Source organism: Dufourea novaeangliae, unplaced genomic scaffold (assembly GCF_001272555.1).
Source record: "Dufourea novaeangliae isolate 0120121106 unplaced genomic scaffold, ASM127255v1 scaffold118, whole genome shotgun sequence".
NCBI lineage: Eukaryota > Metazoa > Arthropoda > Insecta > Hymenoptera > Halictidae > Dufourea > Dufourea novaeangliae.
In genome coordinates, this window is record NW_015374006.1 from 3,480,659 (window position 1) to 3,490,010 (window position 9,352).

Below are 9,352 nucleotides of genomic sequence, written 5' to 3' on the forward strand. Positions count from 1 at the left end.
ATGCGACCTGGAGTATGATTGATAACTAAATACACAGGAATTCGTGTGTGCACGCGTTATGAAGTACCTTCCACAGTGAACGACGTTTCATTTGAAACTCCGTACACATTCAATTAGTCAAATGTCAGAAGCATCTGTAAGGTAGCAGAGAACGGAACCATATTCCACTAGGATTGACGTATAGTAATTATAACTCGACAGTACAGTGTCTCATTAAGTAAATATCAGTAAAAAATTATAGAGCTTTAAATAGAATTACAAAGTGTAGAAAATATGACTTCTAAATATTCAAGAATAATTTTCAAATAATTTACACTTATATGGGGGGGGGGGCTAAAACTCTTCCAGAGGGCCTCAAGCAGATTTGAATAAGCATGTAGAAAATTTACATAAAGGTCGCAAGTGAAAGGTAAGATATGTGTATCGAACAACACGTTCACCTCGTTTCTGATTATGCAAGTACGGTGCGAACATTGTCGCCTGAACGAAAACAAAAATGACATCGACGTGTCTATTATTATATGCAATTAACCGCGTGTAAACGCGGCACAGCGAGCACAACAAAGCTCGCCTGTAAATACGAACAGGCGAGAGAGGCCGTTTTAATTATTCTGTCGGTACTCATGAATATATATGAGCCTCGGCTAGAACGCCGAAAATATCTCTAGAAACATGTGCTGGAAAACGGCATCCGGACGAAGTAGAATGAAACTGGTTGAGGAGGAAAAGTATAATTTTCATAGTGTAAACGTAGCTACGTTTGGTGAAAATTCATCGTTACGTAAATTGTATTGTTTCAAGAAAATAAAAATTTTAGATTGCATTAATAGGCACGGTAAGAAACGTTACTTGTCTTAAAATTGGGAAACACAAATTGGGTAATTTCAAGGAATCTGAGCTTGCGGAACCTGATATCGAATATAATATCATTTAAGATGGGATACACGAGACTCTGGGTACATTAGACGAGACACTAAGAAATAGAGGTGTATAAGAGACGATTCCAGCAATCTTAGCATAATGAAAGACGAAATGGAATATTCAAATTCATGGGGAGAGGAACCAGTTAGACACGACATATTAGATCCGTTATACCTTAAACACGTTATGTCTGAACCCTCAGATCCGATATAAGATGTATTAGACTCCTCAGACTCGATAGAAATCATATCCAAGATACATATGTCGATACTATCGAAACCCTTGAGATACGTGGAATCCCCGAGACCCGTGAGTCCCCTAAGTAGTCTGGAAAGTGTGGGTTCTTGAGGACTCCAATGAGGTTCCAGGGGTCCCAATGAGATCCCTCAGAAAAGAGGGGGCTTTGGATACCTGGATGGAATCTCACGACATGTCTCGAGTAAGACTTTTATCAGATCTGACAAGTCTGAGGCGAATTGTATCAAGTTTGGCGTATCTAAGTCAACCTATATCATAGATCCGATGCAACCGATACCAGCGCAGTCCCAATTTAACATGAATGCATCATATGCAAACTATTCTACTCTCCGGAATTTCATAATCCTCTATACGGTAATATCGTATTCTCTCGGGATCTGAATCTCTAACACTAAGTATCACGACCTTAGTGTAATTGAATCAGTGCTGCATGTCTTAGAGGTCAATGATATCACATGCAGTAACTCCGATGTCTTGAATAACAGCTGTCGGATGTTCCCTAAGCTGCGGATATTGAGTTTCATGTTTCCGTAACCATTATGGTCGTTTGGTATAATGTCGTCCTTTTATGTATTGTTATGTATTCCAGGTCTCGTCGACGGACATTTTATGCTTTCTATTACAGCTGGCTTCTTTTATAATACACTTGGTATCATAAATATAACTACACACTACTGTATTCGAAATGAATTTCTTGCGATACAATATGACATATATTGTAATTTCTATTTCGACATTTTGTAAATATTTTAATAACCGTACTTCCTGCTATTTGCGCTTTGTTATGTAAATGCAATATTTAGAAATTCTGTGTGAAGAGAATGTACGTTTTTGTAAAAAATGTTTCAAGTTACAGGCCATATGACTTTTTCATAATTTTCTTTATGCTTGAAATATTAATATTAGCAAGCAGCAGATGATATAATTCAAAATTCTTTATTCCTGTACACACACAATAACAATGGCCACAGACAGAAATTGTCGCAATGCACCTGTTCGGAGCTCATCAAATCACGATTGAGAATCTCGAATGCGTTAATTGCTACGTAAACCAGGCTAAGTTTGCACTTCGGTCCGCGATTATCTCTGCAATGCTTTCCAAAGTATCCCGAATGGTTATAGTTGACCACAGATCTAATAAGCTGGATACCATCAAATTCTAACAATGGAAAATCCACAAGAAAAAAATAATACTCTCCAAATTCCAATTAGTCTGTCACATTTTTCTGAATGAAAATAATCAGCCGAACCAATTTTTTCTACGTTACATTGAAAAAAAAATTAAGCAAATTTACACAATTATCTAAAACAGAAAATTTCACTCGATTCCCATTTCGCTTGTACAGAAGATTACAATAAAACATACTCAAACCATTAATTAAAAACTTTAATGTAAAATTCATCGAACTACTTTCATTACTTCTACAATAAAAAAAAAATTCAAACGATACATCTCACCAAAAGCTCACGAAAATCTGTTGCATGAATCCATTTCACGAGCAACCGTCCACGAATAACTTCATTACCTTACAAAATTCTTTCCACTCCACCCGATCGAATAACAACGAGTCAGTCAATTCGGCGGTTCTTTAAATATTAATTCAAACCCGTAATACGATCGCAACTACACGGAGGTCGTCGCTTCCAGCCCGTAACGCCGTAGCCACCCGAACGACGGGTAAAAAAGTACACCTACCCACAAGAGGAGAGAAACAGCGATCCTCCGTTCGACGACGGAATACGATTTCGTTCGTGTTGAATTTAATCGGGGGATTCAGTTCGCATCCTTTATCCGGATCTGCGCCTGAAACGATATCCCTGATACGATCGCGTGGATGGCACATCTCGTGGAAGGGTTACCGTACGACAGGGAAAATATTGCGAGAAGAGAAAACGTCGGAAAGACAGTAGTCGTCCCGTACGCCTGACGGGACACGGGATAAAGGTGGAACATTTCCAGGGATCTGGACCAGAAGCAATCGGGGCCGATTCAACAGATATGAACATTCTCAAAGGGACCAAGGAACCCTCCTTTAATTTCTTTTTCGCGGGCGCAATCTTGTCTGTAAATACGAAATCGTGGATCTTTTGCAAATTGAAAGGGACTCGGTCTGAGGGCCGCTGTGTTTATTCGATGGATTAAAGAAATAGAAGAAAAATAGTAAAAGGAATCGACGACCTTCGTTTCTCTCGTCGGAAAATCTCAAAGGTAAGGGGAAATTGTATCGATGGACTGCGTTGCCGAAGATATCGAGAAACTGAATATGATTTTCTGGCAGAGTTATTATAAGGTTGGACTTGAAGAAATTTAATGTAATACACAGGTTGGATTGTGGGTCTCGGGGCTTCTTGAAGATGGTAATGGAAAAGAGAAATAGAAATAATCTACAAACTTGATGTTAGAAATGAATATTTGTCACCATTTAGATCAGAAGTTTCGTACGAGAAATAGGATACTGCCAAAATACACATACTGACGTCGTCTTAAAAAAAATACACTTTTACCTTGTAGCCAAAAGAATGATGTGTAACACCTGTGGTAGAGGCTGGACTACTTTCTTGCGACACTTTATAAAAGATCACACACACACGAATCGTTGCACGGCAGTAAATCTGGTTACTTATTCAAATCCACAAAATAAACAATAAATAAACTATATTAACCCTTTGCACTCCGAGCAATTTTTAATTTTAACACATAATTATACATGCAATGTAACAGTAGAGGCCCTCATGGAAAAGTGAAGAATATTTTAATTTTTAAATGTATAAAAAAATACAAAGTTGCTTCTATGTAGATTTCGCGTGCAAAGGGTTAAATTAAACTGAGACTCACTATAATAAATATAATTGAAAATAATTATAGAAGAATTTGAAGTCTATATCGCGCCGTCTAGATGTATTCGCGTTGACGACTGGGACCGAACTAAGGAACGTTACTTGGATTCCACGCAAAGGACAGAAAAGTAATAAAAATGTCTAACCAGGATATAGAACTACCTATTGTTCGTCGTCAACGCTCGAGACTGACCTGCAGATGTTGGGATTCTACCAAGAGAAAAGTACGTACCACATGTTCGGTCTCGAAATAAGGTACTTTTTTTCATGGGACTTCGGTCGTTCCCTATACCTCTATTCGACGAGTCGAGTCAGTAACTATAAACAAAGAGAGGTCATAACCATTTAGGTGGTACAGGGACAGAGACAGTTGCCAACTAATACCTGGGCTTAGCATGCAAATGTTTTTGATTATTTTTACTGATTGTCGGTTATTTTCACAGACTGCCTGGTTTTAGGCGTTTCTAACTCCTTATATACTAACTCATTATATTCGTTTCGCTTAGGACACAATTATAAATCTACTGTACTCGTACGCTACATAAACCTCGCCTGATTGACAAAAATAAATAAATAAGCAGTGAATATTTGTTTCACCCGCATATGGCCATTAGTTTATGCAATATTTAAGATTCAGTGTCGAGGAGCCTTCGGACACTCATAAAAAATTTACTGTATCACCTAAAAATCCCTGGAGCAGATTACCAAAAATGAACAGAGTGTAAAATGTAAAATGTACCTCTTGATCATACAAGCTTGACGATGAATCGAATCGAAGTCATCGGTGACGAATAAACATATCTCCTGTATCGATCCGCGACTCGTAAAGCCAGCTGACAAATAAGCCTCGTCGAAAGCGGGGCTTTGCGTCTAACGACCGGCTCATTTGTAACCGCAGCATCTTGGTAATGGGCGCGAGTCAATCACGGCCGCGTTAACAAGGGCCCATAGGATTACCCGCACCTTCGAGTGCTGCGCAAACCGAGATTCCAGTTGACCGCAGAATCAACCTAATCCGGGATCGATCGTTTCTACAGTCCTTATCGCCGTCTTCGGACCGCCGAAGGGTCGCGATAACGTGTTCGACTCTCGATCGTTAACTGCGAAACGTCTTCCGTACGTGCAAACACTTGAAAGTGCCTCGTACACTCGTCCGTGTTATCATTACGATTAGACTGTGGTATTCACGCATTTATCGTAAATATGAGTGTGTGTGAGCAACAGTGCAGTGAAGTTTTTTTTTTTGAAAAGAGTGTTTAACATACTAGAAATACATCTTTGACACAACTTTTAATTTTTATAGTTTCGTAAAGTGATTTTATGGAGCTTTATGAAGATCCCCAGTCTAATTATGATACTTGTGATAAGGGCACCATGATGGTCGACTGAAGAACACTTGAACGCGAAAATGATTTTCAGTGGAGACATGGTGTTAAGAGCCTGAAGATCGCAATTTGTGGGCGGCGAGCGTAAATGGGGTTAATAGCAGGAGAGTTGGAAACACAATGGCGGTTCGAAGTACGGAACCATGTATTGTAATTCATCATTTGATTGCAAACATCGTGTGGCTGTGAACGGTATAAAAATGCTGGTGGAACGAAATGGGAAATGTGTGAATGTGAACGTTTTTTACGAAAATATTATAAATGTCGCAAAGTAAGTTTCGAAATTTAGAAAATTTAGAATGCAACAGTTGGAAATTTTTACCGTCACTTAAAATAAGTTACGAGTACGAACGTTCCACTCGGTAAGGTTAGACTATAAATTCGTTTAGGTGAACAAAGTCCAGTGAACACTTTACATGGAAACTGCAGTTCTTTCTTCCGCAAGTAAGACGCTGTAAAGTTATATCTAACTAAGATAAACACCTCGTTGATTAAACGAAAACAGTGATCATCTTTTTTTACCCTAGATTTCTGAAAAGCGTGCTCGAGCTGGTGGACTGACATGGCAGTAGATAAGAAAAGAGGCACTTAAATTCCAAATTTTTTTATAATGGAAATGAGTAATCTGCTCCTACGAGGACCCAAAAATTACAGTAGAACCTAACCGTGTTTCATACTTGCATTCAATTCTTGTGTCTCCTATACATGTACGTACAGCCAAATAGTCGATTCTATAGACTGTCCCTATTTTTCGAGCTCGACGTGAGTCTTTTTCTCTTATTTTCTCTTGCTATAATATATAGCTGTTCTTTCTGAACCTTATCACTCTACCATAAACAATGCAGGAGGCGGGAACTTTAACGTCACCAGTGTTCTTTCAAAAGAACATAAAATTTTGAATAAATAAATAAATTTCAGTAATTCTTGAGACTAACTGGTAGAATTCTCTTCCCCTACACCGATTTTTTCCATAACAAAAGCCGAGTTTGCTGGTCAGTGTGCATAATACACGGAGGTCGTCTCAAAGCGATCGACTATAGTCGTCCGTAGTATCGAAAGGGTTAATAAAACAATAGGAAATGCCACGTGCAAAAAAGCGAACACGGGTTACACTGTAATTTTCGTGTCGTCGCGACGTTAAATTTTCTCTCCTTTTGTGTTTCGCGCGAGTAGCCGCAGGAAGTTCACAGGTGGCAGGATCGAAACTTTTATCCACCGCCGGCAACTTTCTCACACGTACTTCCGCCCGTGGCGTTGTACGTTGCGCCAGGCTTTTCTGCCGGTGGAGAAGCCGTGGATATCAGACAACGGTATCCGGCGCGTCGCGGCGCAGCACGAACGGCATATATTTTTCCAGCTTTATCGGCTGGAAGGAGATTGCCGTATTGCCGACGCGACGATAAATTCCTTTTCCCGGAGCCTCTTTTGTTTTTGCCGGCCGAAGAGGAATGGGACTGTCCCCGGGAGAAATTCGAAATCGAATTCTTCGTTTCTTTAACGACGAGTGTCTCCCCCGAGCGACTCCCAATGATATATTTCATTCGGTGAATCGGTAAATTTCCTGACACTTAACTTGGCTTTCCGGTATCGTCGATCGGGACGTTATGGGTACAATTAGACTCTTATTTTTTCGTTTGACACGTTGATCGACTTGGTGGTCACCGATTGATCGACGGTAATTAATTATATATTAGGAAACATTCAATTTCCTGACAGTAATATTTAGAGGCTTGTGTATAAATGATACGCCAGTTGGGTGATACAATCCGATAACGAGATATTCTATATAGAAAAGTAAGGAACAGATGTAAAATAAAAATTTTGTCGTATGAATCTTCATTTTCGAGATAATCGAATTTGAATGTTTTAATACTTGTGCAATTTAATGCAAGTTCGCTGGCGCGTCTGTTCATGAAATTCTCTTTCTACTTATTGTGAGCACGTGTCAGATGAAGTTCCAAATTTGATTATCTCCGAAATGAAGCATTATGCGAACAAATTTTATTCCACATTTTCGACATATTCTTGTATGCAGAATCGACTCTTGTGTCGGTTGTACTACCCGTCTTGGTCCATCTTATATAGTCAGTAGTAGAATGACGGTCCAAGTAATGAATGTACAATTCAAAATAGGTAAAATTAATATTACGAATACTGAAAAATTGTACATGGATATTTGGAAGGTAAACAATAGAATATTCACATTCAACGTGTTAAAATAGTAATACCAAATAAATTTAACATAATTGATGATCCAAGAAAATAACCGTCAAGGTCTTATTTATTAAATAAATTATATTGTATTTCCAAATAGAACAAAATAATGAATAACAAATATTCGTTATTATACGTATAAGTCAGTGTGGAGTTTGTTAGTTCATGGTAAGTGTGATATCTAGTACGTTAAGGCCTGAATCCAACAATAGGAAAACGACGACACGAAAGCGCGGAATACATAGAATATTTAAAAGTATTTACACACGAACAGTACGTGACTAAAATCCCCATCGAGGTGCTGAGAGCTCCATGAAACATAGGCAAGTTTCACGGAAGTATCGATACGTAACTGGAAAGCAAAGTCGAACGAAAAAGAAAATTTCAAAGTGCATATGATCCTCCGTGTTGGAAATAGAAGCAAGGGAATTATTTATGAATCACGTTCAAAGGAGTTCGCGAGCTCTATCTGTGATTTCTTCCTTTCTTGATTTGTGCAGGAACGTCGACCTACTGTCTGTGCATTTTTCTTACCTTTCGAGTCCAATTGGGATTGTTGAACGAATATTTTCCAAGCGAAAAGGTTCAAGAATAACCTGAACATCCAGATTTTCAGACAGATTGTTACAAATATTTTGAATTAACAAATGGACATTACGTAGTGGAACAATAACAACAAATTCCAGTGTATATAATAATTCTCGATTTTTTATATTATTATATAACTATTCTCGATTTTTTATATTATTATATAATAATTCTCGATTTTATATAGATTATTTAATACCAAAATGAGAATAAGAATGACTGTGTTTTTAACTCTAAGTGCATAACAACTCAGTGAACAATAAAGAAAACTTACAGTATTAAATTTAAACTGGAGATTTTCTTAATAACCATCTAGAAAACGTAACATCCAGCCACTAGCTCAGAACTCTCTACGTAGAACTCCATAAAAGAAGCGACGAAGACAGCGAAGCACCGTGAAAAGTACTCATCTAATTAATCGCATAATACTACACCAGGCAGTTTCACAGTAAAGTAAAACTTACTCGAAGGATTCATAAAGTTCGTAAGACAGTCTCGTGGCTCAGGAAGTTTTCAAGCACTGTGCTTATTATATTCATATATATCAACCTTACTTTTAGACGGATATCCGAATAATTAATGGCCCATTCCCTAAAGACGAATGTAAACTCAACTTCAATTCATACGTCCACATTGCTTTGCCGATTTCCGATGACTTTCCGTTCACGTTGTAAAAACTAACGTTTCTTTAAAATGAACATAAAAAAAACATGTAAAAAATGTGATCATCAGGCCGTGTCGATAATTGATGTTCTACAACGCGATTTCTGGAATACAATTCATGATCTTTCGACACAAGTACACGATCATTCGATAGATTACAGTGAAGTAAAGAAAATATGAAATGGCTTAAGGAGCTATGCTAGTGTGACGGTTTCAGAAAATCGGATTTTTCTTTTTTGTAATTTGCAACAACCTTTTGTTTTATAAAAATATATCATACTTTACAAATATTATTTAGTAAATATATATATATCATTCAATTGGTTATTATATAGCCGTCACACTAGCATAGTCCCTTAAAGAAAAAGTTTAGAAAGTGTTAATTGTTTATAGTAGAAAGGTCTCAGGACACAAAGAGAGTTAGCCAAAACAACGGCCACAACCGATGGTCGTTGGGAAGGGAAATACAGACCACCCGCCGATGG